The following is a 14,341-nucleotide window of genomic DNA, read 5'->3' on the forward strand; positions in this document are numbered from 1 at the left end:
GTTGTGTTCCCTTGTAGTGCTAGTTGTCGGGATTACTCAAGGGCTAGCCAAGCATATCCCTCTCTTGGGAGGTCCCAGAAATCAACACAATATCATTAGCATATAACAATAGTGGGATCCATGTCCCTGCCAACTGTGCTCCTCTATCACCATCCCTCTCAATGTAGTCAACAATCTCATCCACCAAATAGTGTAGGAGATAGCGTGCATCCCTGTTTCACCCCGATAGTGGAGTGAACCAAATTAGAAATCCCCTCTGGAGTGCGTACATGCCCCACTATTGACCTCTATAGATCCATGATATATATATATATATATATATATATATCGAGAGAGAGAGAGAGAGAGAGAGAGAGAGAGAGAGAGAGAGAGAGAGCGTAGGCCTTACTACATCCATCAAGGCGGTGGGGAGAGGTGTGTGTCGAGTTTGAAAGGTGGCTAAGTTCAATAGGAATTGGACATAACTTGTATGCAGTCACATAGATTGTGATTAATAGAGAAGGCCACATGAACACTCCGATAAAAAAGCCATATTGAATTCAAGAAGCAAAAAATGGATATTCACTTTTTGGTTAGTTGATAGAAGAGGAGTAAATTCAGGCATGACCAAAAGGAAGGAGAAAGGAATTTAGGAATTGTAACTTGCAAAAAGAGGGAATGGTCCTTTGATTCAATTGCGGAGGTGCAAACAATGTTCTGATGCAGACCATGCTTTGGAGGCCCATCAGAAACTGTATACATTGCCTGTTGTGGACATTAGTATTTATAATCTTTACATCGATGTATACTACAGATTCATCCACATACAATCATGCTAATTTACGTATCAAAGCCTTAATGTTGTTAATTAAAGATATAAACGAGAGCCACGATCATTTTCTTCTCACTGATTGGGTTTTGCTCCGTTTTCAAAAGGCTTGCATGTGACATACTTTGGGCAAGAATTTTCAAGGAGAGGAAGCAATCACTAAAAGTAGTATGCTAAGCTTGCGCATCATAATCATGGACCTTTTCGGAATTTACACAATAACAATGAAACAGTTTACAAGCTTAGGTTGCTTCCTACATGGCATGCTTTTGTATCAAAACTGAATGGTAGCACCCAACCTGTGTTTGGGGGGGGGGGGGGCTTCAACAAGCTTGGGGGCAATAAGAGAACAGGTCCCGAAACTGGATAAGATCTGAAATAATCCATTGTATCTTTTCCATTACTCCAATGCTTAATGAGGTGGATATTTTGTATGTAAAGATTTTCACATGGATATCTTTCAACATAAATTTGATTGAAAATCATGGAATATCATACAAGATCAAGTTGTGAAGATTTGAATTTCCTTAAATTGGGCCATACACTTTGAATGCATCCCTGAACCGGCTCCTCTTCCCTAGAATCATTACAAAATTGGAGCACCCAACTTGGAAAATAACCGCGCATCCAAGCAAATGCTTCAGTAATCGTCACCATTCTTGATGAGCTTCTATATACAGAGATGGCCTTGCAAGATATGCAAACATAGAGAACTTGGCATCAACAACACATGCTAGCAGAGACATATATCTGTGTTGTAGTCAGAACTCACTATTTGCGGCTCGTTAGATTTCGGCTTTTCTTACCAGATTTGATCCATGCGTCGCAGATGGTTTTGTGCAGGATCTAATGAGTGTATTGATCACCTATAGCACCATACATAAATAACTGCAAAAGACAAAAAAGCCCCCTCAGAACTGGCTACAAATGACATTGTGAATATTGTACAAATAGTAGCTTTGCTGCCAAAGAGAGACGCTCTTGACAGATTCCAAAGAATTACATTCAACGGTCATCTTTGAATGAATTCAAATAAACAAAGAGACAAAGAAGCTCTCTCAATTGAAATCTAGACTCACAAAGTTCAAACCCCAAAATAGGCAACCCTTCTCACATGGGGAAGAGCGTGTCTCAGCTTTTACAATCATGCCGCTTGAAAATTCAATAATGCCGCGGAACAAGAGCAAGACTAATTTGGGAAGGGCGGCATTGCGTGAAAGGAATATACACTTGAAATGGGAGGAGACAAAGTTAAGTGCATCAATTATTAGAGATTATAGGGGCGGTTAAAGTTGAGATTATATCCAAGCGAGGTTGTACTATTATACATGCTACATGTAAATTCTTGCAAACGTAAAGTATTTCAAAAAGAAATTTTTCATTGAATGGTTTGTAGTGCAGCATGTCGGCTCGCATTTTTGAAGGTGGATTTCGAGTGTGTTTTGCCTTTCTTCTTTTGTAGTTATTCCCAGTACAATGAATGAGGACAATGATACATGTAACTTCACCTTCTGTGTTCTGTGTTATGGCATCGACAATGCATGTTGCACCGTTTGCCGCACTGATTGTCAAGTCGATATTTTCAATGATCATGCAGTGCATGCAAATTGCAATCGAGTCCAGCTCATTGAACTTAGGGTCTAGGAGCAACTACTGAAGGACATTTATGTTACCCGCGCTCGTCTTCATTTCAAGTTTTGTAATGTCAGTTTGATTGTAGAAATTATTCAAGGCAAGGTTGTCATAGTGTTGGACGTCCGACATGTGAGTACAGATTATCGAGGTAGAGTTGTTGATGTAGTCATGTACATGCGCTTCATCTATAATACATGCACCCAGACACAATTCTGTTGTAAGCTGCTTCGGTCAGCAATTATGTCTTCTTGCCTCCTTGCTGACTAACCTCCGTTATGTATCGATACCAAATTGATGTTTGCATCTACAACCATCTGAACTTGATCCGATAGCTGCTGCGTACATGAACCTTTGCTCATAGGATCTGCCATCGAATCGTGGTTATTGGCAAGAAGGGGGCTCCGAAGCAGTAACTGCTATGCGTTCAAATCCACACCACCAAGATTCCCTACTTCGTATGCATCTGCTAAAGAGCAACGCTGCAATATACTATTGTTGCCATTCTCAATTGCGGCCGCATTGGCTGCCACCTGCACGCGGTTTAGAAAGAGAATCTCTTTACAAGCCGCAATATTGGCCATATTCTCTGTAAAATTTCCGCTATCCCACCCAGATGTTGAATGGCCAGCAGTGAACTACTGCTAGAGGCTAATAGGTGCTGACATATTAGTATGCATGTCTCTAGAAATGCCATTCCCTCCGCAGTCCTTGTTCTTTGGCTTCTCCAGCATCAAAACTCTTTGTGTGGAAAAAAGAAATAGCTTCCGCTTATGCTCTTTGACTATTCTTTTGATCCTGGTCGGCAGTATAGGCACATGCATGATTGATTACTTGACTTCCGCTGCAATGCTGCTGCATTTCCTTGGAGCTACACATTAACCATATCCCACGGACACCATATTCTACGTTGAATTGGTCATGAGAGATTTTTTTGTTTGTCTGCAGATCGTTCTGAAATGCTTGCCTCATCAAATTTTCAGATAGGCTATTCGACGAGGAGTGCAACTGAAGTCAACAGCTCATCAGAACATGACTTGCACTAGTGGCAATATTCCCCAATGCCTTTCCCTCGACATTGAGCTGTCTACCACTAATCCCCTCACACTCTATGCTAAAAGCGCAAGCAGCTAGCACTGAAGCTGCTGGCTTAATTACTTGAGGATAACTATCATAAGCTTCGGTGTGATCGATCCTGCTAAGCTTTTCTACCCTCATGTCCACTTCGATGTTTATTCTTTCCATTTCTTTGGCCTCTTCTGTCTACATCGCCAACACGCTGATAACATCAACAGAAAAATGTGTTGAACGGGCCTGCGAAGGCAATGAGTTTTGGTGATTCGACTCCAGATTAGGCCAAGTGATCATCGATTGAAATCTGATATCTTCTATTTCAGTTGCACTAGAATAGACCTTTGCCATTGGTTGATCGTACGAAATATCTGATCTTTGAGATGCTCATCACGTCGGTAAGCATCCGAAGTACCCTCCAGCTTGATGATCTAAGAAATATATAATCAGGGTTTGAAAAGTCTCTGTACTCCTTTCCGGTTCTGCCCGTCTTACTACTGCACAGGCAAACTGTGCGGAAAAGAATTGGTGTGAATCTTGAGAATTAGGCATGGGGACCTGCTGCATATCATTTCCATGAGCATTGAAGAATGTCTGAGGGCACAGGGTTGTTGAATCGACATGAAATTATATACTTGGAGCGGCATAATGCTGTCCATATGCAAAAACGAGCTGAGTAAGGTAGTTGAATTTGGACATACTGTTCAACTCATTAGGAAGAGAATGGGGTGTAGGAGGGCCTCTTTATTTTCCATGAGCTTATGGAGGTGATTTACATTTTGACAAATAGATATATGCCATGTGTGCAAGAATGGTGGGTGTGTAAGAGATGTGTAAGAATGGTCAAAGGATGCACTTTTCCCCCCAAATATTTGGGGAGGTGGACAATTTTATGATTTTTAGCCTTCCATAACTCCCATATATGATCTCCGATTTGAGCGAAGATCATCTACAATCTACGCATTGAGCTCTTTCCATAGATATGCTACATGATATGGTTTTACCCACTAAATTTTAGATTCCATTTTGGTGGGAAACTTTGAATTCAAATAAACTAGCCGTTTTGCATGTTTAAATTCAAAAGCTGTCCTTTGATCACTTTCTGAATACAAAAGGTTTGACTTCCTTAAATTGCCAAATACAGAGGCCCTCCTAGACCCCATTCTCTTCCTAATGTAGCCACTGGGTCTTGTTGCACATAAAGCTGCTATGCTCGCTACAAGGGGAAGGCAGAAGTAGGCTTATAATTAGGTATTGAGGCTTCACTGCAAAAGAAGGACGATTCCAATATGCCGATGGGGCAAACAGTGACATTGTCGACCTTGTACTGCTGGAATGAATAGGGAGGAGCTTGGCCTACAGACTCTATGTTATTGAAGAATGCTCTCGCCAGGTCGACAAGGTAGGCTTTTCTTCATGGCTCTTCGCTTCCATGTGAACAAGTATAAGGTGCCAGTACAAGCTGGGCGTTGCCACTTCCAACACCATAGATGGGCATTGCCACTTCCAGCACCATAGAGCAGAGGACAAGAAGGCAGTAGGGTCCGCGTTTGATGGTTCCATTAAAGCTCATGCACGAGCAAGTACTTTAAACTTTTGTCTCCATTGCTTTTCCTATGACTTCATATGTGATTAAAATCTGCTTGATCTACTTAAAGCGTGGTCAGGGCATTAATTAATTAGTTACTAATTAGCCTCCTAATAAGCTGCTTAAGCGCAGGGAAATTGCGAGCTATTCTGGAGCACAAAAGAAAAGCATGGAAAGAGAAGGTTATAATCTCCAGACCCACGTCCAGCAATGCTTGTCATCTTCCTACACTACTAGCTAGAAAGAAGTCGAAGCCGTAGCAATTACTCATGTGAGTAGTAATTACTCACAAGGAGTCAAGGATTCTTTACCCACAGTGAACTTGCCGCAAACATTTGACTGTGTGCACGGAAATTGGAACGTGTTGCGATGATGGCTTTGGTTGAAAGGAGGAGCGGCAAAAGATGCTACTAGCATCATAGCCTACTCTCTCTCTCTCTCTCTCTCTCTCTCTCTCTCTCTCTCTCTCTCTCTCTCTCTCTCTCTCTCGCAAAGAATGGCCAAAGACAAACCTGCAGACAAAGCTCCGAGCTGCTTCTGGGGAACCTGCGAACTGCTTGTGGAGAAGATTGAACTGCTTCTGTATGAGAGCAATTGAGCAACGCAGAGTAGATTTTTTAATTTTATTCAATTCGTAGCTTTTCGCGCAGAATTTTTTTAGAGCTTTTCATGGTAGTGATGTTTTTTTATAATTTAAATATAATGCCACGTGGTGGCTTCTACGTACGGATACTGCAAAAAGAGCCTTTGGCTCACCAAGTAACGATTTTTCCCGAACATTGCTTCCCACCTTTCCTTTGAGATTTACCCAGCACAAGCATGGCAAAATTTTGTAGCTTTTGTCACCATTGAGAATCAAAGTTACTCAACACGCAATTTCTCAATAGTGAGGTCTGCATCGCTTTTTTCTATTTGACACACCAGAATATTTGAGGGATCAAGGGTGGGGGTGCATCTAGCAACTACAAGCAAAATCGGGCTATCATATGTGAATGTTGTAAATACAGAAAATTTGAAATGTAAAATTGGGTCCGAGCTTCCCCTCCCTTACCCCGAGACTTGAACCCGTTACACCTCACTTGGCAGCCCGATGCCCTAACCACTCATCCATGCTTCTTGGATATTATGGAAGTTTGCATGGTTTTGTAAATGCACGCCCTTGTAAATTCAAGAATTTACCTTGGGAAATTTGGTAAATTTGGGTCTGGAGAATTTACCTCAGAAAATTTAGTAAATTCAGGTCTCCAGATCGACGGTCCCAATTTCGCCCACGCCCCTCAAATACACCCCCACCCTTGATCCACTCAATATTCGTGGCGTGTCATATAGAGAGGAGGGCGTGCACCCATGTAGTTGAGGCATTATCAGCCACAATTGCTCTCACATTTTGGGACTCCCTAGGAAGCCGATCACAAACATAAGAATGACATAATTATAATTGTGCCGGTTTTTTCTCTGATTAGGATTTTTTTGGCGCGTCCTATTGCTGTTTGGTTACCAACTTTTTTCCAATCAGCATTGCCACTGTTGGTTCACAATTGTATTTGTTGATCATCACCAATAAATAGACACACACACACACACAGAGAACAGTACCAGGGACCAGAAGATGGCTACCCCCCTTCTCCCCGTAAAGAGTATCTTTATTATTGGGGAGAAGTCATCATACAAGAACTGAAACCATGCGTATTCCCACTTCCGTTCTAGATCTCAGATGACAAACTCCATGGTACTCGGAAGCCTCTGCTTCCTAACCTCATGGAAAATCCCTAGTCCTAGGAACCTCTATTCCTTAAATCAAGATCCTCGAGAACCAAGGTTCTCACCTTTGGAACTCACCTCATGGAAAATCCCTAGTCCTAGGAACCTCTATTCCTTAAATCAAGATCCTCGAGAACCAAGGTTCTCACCTTTGGAACTCACCTTCCAGTCTCAGGGCATGGCATCCATATAACTCTATTCCGACTCTATTTCCAGAGTTGTCACAAGACGGGCACCACGTGTCAATAGAAAAGAATAGACTGAACAGACTTTTAGCACTTCAACAACAACTGAACTGAAAAAGAGAGACGACACACGACACGGAGTGGCGAAATTCTACCCAGAGAGTATTGGCCCCAAACCTTGGCGCCCCTTACGGTATTTCTTTATATTGCATCATCAAAGTACAAGCCGGTACCTAAAACTCTGCACCTTCTCCAGGAAGCATGCCAGAGAATGAGCCCTAACCTCATATTTAAAGGCCCTTGGCCTAAAAAGCAATTACAGTGAAAAGCCTTCAAACTCAAAAGAATTTGGTCCAAAAGCAAAGCCAAAAATCTACCAGCGTAAATCACAGAAATCCGTACAGCTGCCACGGCATCGCAAAACGCGGAAAACCAACCATCTGCCACGTCCTTATGCCAGCGCAATTTTTGAAAATCTATCACGTTGTCATGAGTTTTTTGGAGCAAGGAATTTCACATATGTACATACACGTGCATGGTGCATCGAATAAAGGATTGCCCATTTTCCACAGCCAGATGGTTACGTGGGGTCCACATGTGTACAGGTAAGACAACATGTACATAGTGCATCGATTTTCATCGTCACCAGTATCAGTGTGTTTTCTTTATAATAATGAGGAGTTGGTAGCGCGTAAAACTTCTCAAGGAATCTATCCGCGGGCCGACGACATGAGGTAAGCAGGTGCGCCAGATGACATCTAGTGGCGTCAGGAGGTCGAATGGGGTCAATACTTGCACGTGGATAAATACAGACACAACGTGGGTGTTTTCTTGTGATGATTATGCAAAAAGGTCATCATGAGGACCATATTTTGGGGCCACTTCACGTGGTGGCGGGATGCATTATGGGAAAAAGTTGAGTGCCAGGTGTGCGGATGGATGCAACAGGGTGACAACTATGCACTGCGAGGTCAGTTTTTGGCATGTTTGGGGTCTGTTTGAGGTCAACTAAAAGGCCAAGGGTGCCCAAGTAATAACGCTAAGTGTGGGAACTGAAAAACTAGAGAGAAGACCAGAAAAAACGTGGAGAGAAGAGGAGGAACAGCCACAACTGTGTTTTCGCTGTTTTTGGAGCCTGTTTTGGCCATAAACTGCTCATCCGAAGTCGGATTTGAGCACTTTGACATTTTAGACTAGCGTTTTGGGCCGTTCCGGATGCGATGGCGCTGTCCATTTTTCCAAATTCCTCACTGTTTTTCTATTTTTTTGGATGTGTATGTTTCTCCTATGAGCGAAGCTTCTGCTCCAATTTGTGATTGTATTTGGCATATTTTACCCATATTGTGTGAGCTATTTGCCCCATTGGTGTTGGCCCAAGTTCAATTGTATCTAAATCTCAGGGCTGAGTTTTTTGGGTGTGTGTGTGTGTGTGTATCTGTCTGTGTGGAGTGGGTAAATGGGTAGTCTCTCTCCTCTCACTCCATAGGTGTGTTCCCTGTCTCGACCAGGTGGGTTGTGTAAGACGATTGGTGCCCCATAGTGTGTGTGTGTGTGTGTATCATCGCAAGAGTGTGTGTCGGGTCATTATAGAGGCGTTCTGTGTGTTTCTATTCCGCTCACATTCTTTTGGTGCTCCCACTGAGGATCTTCTTCAAGTACCTTCTGCTTCAAGCTTCAAGCTTCGAGATTCAGGATTCCAGGTTAGAGACTACAGGTTACAGGTTACAGGGATAGGTACACGTGATTCACATAGGTAGAGGTAGCTGGAGTAGAGTGATACACTCGTCAGTGGGAGTCACTTGTAGTTGCCGTGGGTATGCATCATTTGGCGCCTGTTTGAGCGCATTGTCTGTTGGTATTGTACGTTACTTGTGGAAACTGCCATTGTACGCCTTTGTGGAGCCATACTTGGTTTTATTTGGCAGTCCCAGCTATTTCTGAGACTCGGTCTGGGAGATAGTCATTTCTGAGACTTGACTATACGAGATTTGCATAAGCCTTCATGAGAGGGTCGATAGCGTGAGGTTTTATTGAGCTGGGGGATTCTCAAATGTGAGATCCTTTCGGTAATACAGGTGGTTGGAGCACCCTTTTCTTGACCTCGCCATAGGCTATGTCCTAGTGATTCCTACTTGATGCTCGGGTTCTATTGTTGGCAGTTTATGCATACATATACAGTCTTTATTTTGGGTTCTTACTGCTCTACTTCTAGGGAAACTTTATCAAAATTTTTCCAAGTTATGATGGCTGGTTTTTTGGTCTTTTAATGCATTTATGTTGTTATGCTGCTGAAATTTTGGTAAAATCAGAGAATAAGACATGTGTGACTTCTTGGGAGCTGCATGGTTGACTTTAATGGATGATCAAAATGGCCCTCAATTCACTCCTTTACATTTAAATCAAAGAATCCAGATAAATGTTCATGTGTCCAGGAAGATTTTTTTCTAGCAGCACATAGTCTTTATGTTCGGGCCAAGAAGATTGAGAGAGATACTGGAATGCCCTTTGCCTGTTGTAATTCCGATGGTTAACTATGAAAACTCATTTGATGTGCATGTGTTTGTCCTTATCTAAAGTTGAGCTCCATTGATGTTTTTGGAAATTGAGTCAGTAAAAAGTTTTGGGTTCTTGCACGTGTGTTCGAAGGGGTTCTCGAAGCATCGTAACTTGGGTAGCCATGGCTTTCTCTTATCCGGAGTTTCACGGAAGAACTGATGAAGATGTAGAATAATTTTTGAAAAAGATGGAGGTTGCCTACATTAGCAACCAGATCCATGACCAGGCGCAAATGTTACGTCTTCTCCAAATTTTTTTAAAGAGTGATGCACAAGTTTGGTCCAAAGCATTTGAAGAGGAGTTGCGTGTGGCCGATCCACCTGTAAGATTAAGTTGGGATAATCCACGGCATCGACTGGAAGTGGAGTTTGTGAAGACAGAAGATCCTGACAAAGTGTGGCAAGAAGTACAAGGTTTGGTGCAAAAGGAAGGTGAGCCAGTAGATGCGTACATACGTAAGTTTTCATTGGCATGGGAGCGGATGTGCAAGGCCTTAGCACCACAAGTAGCCCCACCTGACATGATGAAGAAGGACAGGTTCTTGGCTGGTCTTTGGGAGAATATATGTTGGAGAGTGGAGCTAAAGAAGCTTAGGACATATGAAGATGCACTAGAGGTAGCAAGGAACAAAGAGTGGAAGCTGAGGAAAATGAGCCAGTTAGGGGTGGATTCTTTGCCCATGAGGTATGAATTTCAGCCTATGGACTCTTTACAAGGTCGCATGCCAGGGGTTCATCATGAACCAATGGTTTTCGTTACTCCTCAAGTTATGGAAGCAGTGGTCACTACAACAGTGCAAGATGATGGGTAAGGCAAGACATGAGGCAAGTGGTAGATTTGATGAAGAATCTCAGCCTAAACATGCTAGGTCAAGTGGGAAATAATCGAGGTCGAGGGAGGTTTGCAAATCAGCCAAGAGGTGAAGAAAGACCTAGGAATGGTGTTGGACAAAGCAATGGTAGGTTCTGGAGGCAGACACCCACATGTTATAATTGTGGAGAATTGGGACACATCAGCCCGCAATGTGATAAGCCACCAAGGATGGGGAGAGACATGTATCCATTGCCAAGACAGGTGCTAACTAGGTCCAATGATTATGGCATTGAAATTAAGGGAGAAGAAGGAACATGTGGGTTAACCCAGGAGGAAAAGGGAACGACAAAAGTGATAAGTGTGGTTACCTTGGAGAAGGCATCAAAGCTAGAGGATACATTAGTGATGCCTATTGAGAAGAGGACCACAGAGGACAAGGAAGGAAGAAGTACCCCAGGTCCTAGTAAGAAGAAGGGAAAGAGCCATGAAGGCGAGGATGTCAAGGCCAAGAGGAAAAGGAGGGCTTGTCGCAAGTTTCATGTTTCAGATTTTCCACTAGGGGATGGGCAATTAAGCTATGACTTGAAGGAGGATCTAACAAACAGGAAGGCAGATGTCACTTTTGGGAAGCTTATAGAGATGGTGCTTAAGCTAAAGCGACAATGGAAGAGGATGGTTAACCCAATGGAGAAAGAACCAGAGAGAGGTTCAGTAAAGGTGTTGGCAATGAATGAGCTACCAGACATTTGTCCAATAGTAGATGTGTGGCTCAAAAGAAAAAATCTGGGACAAAGTTATGTGGATGGTGGAGCCCAAATATGCGTCATAACACACTCATGCGTTGAGAAGATGGGTTTTGCAGTGACTGGGGTGTCAGGCTTTCGGATCAGATTGACAAACCATCAAAAAGTAAAATGTTTGGGTGTTGTAAAGATCTTAGAAGTGGAGGCGTATGATGCAAAGGCAGTGGTTGATTTTCATGTGATGCCAGCGGGGTTATATCCTATTATATTGGACAGACCATGGTTACGTGCAGTGGGAGTTGTTCAAGATTGGAGATGTGGTACGATTAGCCTCTATGGAAAGACAGGTGCCAAGAAGCTATATAATATGGACACAAGAAAACGATTGGAGGAGCTTTATGAGGATGAGGATGAGTCTAGTGATGAAGACTATTCCACAGTGTCTAATGAGGACAGTGATAGTACTAACAGCAGTGCTGAGGATGCCGATGTTGCATTTCTTTTGATGGACAAAGAAATCCAGGAGTCTAGTTTAGTTGCATTTGCGAATGAAGTTGAGGATGAAAGTGAAGGACGTTATGAACTGATTGAAGGGCCGATGCAAACCAAGGTTGAATTGTCAAAGAAGCAAGAATTGATGACACAAATGATCAGTGGAGACCTCTCAGCTATGGAGAAGGAGATATATTTGCACATGCTAGCTAGTTTTCTTGATTTGTTCATTACTTCATATGAAGAGATCAGAGGTTCAAAGGAGAAGAGATGCATATAGAGCTGAAAGAAGGTGCTAAGTCAGTGCGGCAAAGGCTGAGAAGGATGGGTCAAGAGCAGATGGAAGCCTTGCGGGAAGAGGTGGACAAGTTATTGAAGGTAGGGTTCATAGTCCCAGTGGAGACCACAGAATGGGTGAGTCCAGTAGTAGTCAGCCCAAAGAAGGATGGAAAGTGGAGGATTTGTGTAGATTTTAAACCCTTAAATGTAGCCACTAAGAAGAACCCATATCCTCTTCCATTCATTGATCAGATCTTGGATTCAGTGGCAGGTTATGAGAGGTACAATGTCTGTGATGGCTTTTCAGGCTATTTTCAATTGAAGATTTCTCTTAAAGACCGAACAAAGACAACTTTCATTACGCCATGGGGTTGCTATTGCTACACGGTATTGCCATTTGGGTTGTCAAATGGACCATATTTCTATCAAGAGAGAGCAAATTGGGTATTGGAACCATTCATTGCAGTTGTGTTAAAGCTTTTATGGACGACTTCTGTGTCTACAGCAGTAGGGTTGAATACCATGAGAAGCTGCAGATGGTATTGGCTCGATAAGATGAATGTGGAGGACAACTTAATCCAAAGAAATGTCATCTAGCACAGCCAAGGGTGAAGTTATGGGCCATATGGTGTCAGAAAATGGCATTGAGGCAGATCCCGACAAGGTTAAGTCTATTATTCTTCTTCCATCACCTACGAGTACAAAGCAACTGGCAACCTTTATATACAAAGTAAAGTACATGGCACGGTTTATTCCATTGTCTTCACATCTCCTTTATCCATTACAACAAGTGGTAAAGCATGATCCATTGCAATGGGATGACAAGTGTGAAGAAGTGTTTCAAGAGGTGAAAGAGGTTTTAGGGGGGTTGTCAGCCATCACGCTCTTGATTGGGAGAAAGTTTTATATAAATCCATCAGTAGGAGATGATGCCATTGGAGCCATGCTATTGCAAAAGGGGAAGGGCAACGATTACATGAGGCCACTGTATTGTGCAAGCCGAGTGAAGTTGGTAGCAGAGAGAAAGTTCTCGGAAGTAGAGCTAGTGATGGCCAGTGTAATATTTGCTTGTCGACGATTTCGTCATTACTTGCTACCACGACCTTTTGTTTTCTTGATGAGTTATGTCGTATTGCCACAGTTAATTAATGGCGCTAACATGTCAAATGTGGTCAAGAAATGGGTAATTGAGTTGCAAGAGTTTGAGTTCTCTTTTCTAGTGGAAGATAGTACAAGAGCTACCCTAGCCGATTTGTTGACCTACAAGGTGAATCCCCTTATTGTTAAGGAAGAGGTGGTGAGAAAGGTAGTTGAAGAAGTGCCACAGATTAGCAATGCACATGTTTTGTTATTTGATGGCTCATACAGAAAGAGCCATGATGCAGCTCAGGGGGTATAGCAGTTTATGATCGTATAGCAGTTTATGATCCATAGGGGAAGCTAGTATGCAAGAGAGGGTTCAAATTGGATGCGCGTAGTAACAATGAGGCTGAATATGCTACATGGGAAGTTGGATTACACATTTGTTTGAAGCATGGGATTAAAAGATTGAGCATAAAAGGTGATTCCTTGTTGGTTGTGAAGCAAGTGTTGGGTGTGTGGAAGAGCAAGAACACCTCATTGAAGGAAATGTGCTTCAGAATTAAAGGCCTGTTAAAAAAGTTCAAAGCGGGGAGCATCAAACATATTGAACGTGCCCTAAATGGAAAAGCACATGAAGCAACTCAAAGCATGATTGGGGAGCTATTTGTGTTGAGGACCAATTTACCCCTTTATCATGGCCGGGAAAGTTTAGCTCAAGAAGAGGAGTTTTTGCTAGCAGGAATCATTCCAAAGGACATTCAGAAGTCTAAGAAGTATGGTTTTGTGCGTAGAGCATACAGGTACAAATTGATTGGTGATGTCTTATACATGAAAGGGGCATCTTGTGTTGAGACGTGTACCTTGGCGGGAGGAGCTTTACAGAGTGTTGGAAGAGAATCATGAAGGTGCATGTGGCGGACATTTTGCTCTAAAGATCACCTTGCATAAGATCTTGCAAGAGGGGTATGTATGGCCTAGTTTGCACAAGGATGTTCACCATTGGTGTAGGTCTTGCAATAGGGTGTCCAGCATTTGGGAAGAGAGTGTTGAAGCCAGAGCTACGAAAAACCATTATGGCATTTGATGTGTTTGAAAAGTGGGAGATTGATGCAATAGGCCCATTACCTATCACAAGTAGGGGCAAAAGCTATATTTTGATTGCAATGGACTATCTCTCTAGATGGGCAGAGGCTATAGCAACAAAACAGATCACTACAAAGGATGTGGCAAAATTTGTGTATGATGAAATATGTTGCAAGTTTGGGGTGCCATTGGAGCTACTTTCAGATAAGGGGCCAGGATTTAGAGCTAAACTGCTAGACTTTTTATG

The 14,341-nt window shown here is 42.7% G+C and overlaps 1 protein-coding gene across 2 annotated transcripts in view; it reads right to left on the reverse strand.

Moving 5' to 3' along the window:
• Positions 1-1,145: 1,145 nt before the first annotated feature.
• The window catches only part of LOC147417797 (uncharacterized), a 74,408-nt gene continuing 61,212 nt past the window's right edge, over positions 1,146-14,341 (reverse strand). For both annotated transcript variants that reach the window (XR_015187306.1, XR_015187307.1), the window contains 2 exons: positions 1,615-1,696; positions 1,146-1,495 (listed from right to left, as the gene is read on the reverse strand). The gene's annotated coding sequence lies outside the window, so the exon portion shown is untranslated. The remainder of the gene's footprint in view (positions 1,496-1,614; positions 1,697-14,341) is intronic.

This window comes from Adiantum capillus-veneris, chromosome 30, assembly GCF_014529385.1.
Source record: "Adiantum capillus-veneris isolate H3 chromosome 30, ASM1452938v2, whole genome shotgun sequence".
In the NCBI taxonomy this organism is placed as follows: domain Eukaryota; kingdom Viridiplantae; phylum Streptophyta; class Polypodiopsida; order Polypodiales; family Pteridaceae; genus Adiantum; species Adiantum capillus-veneris.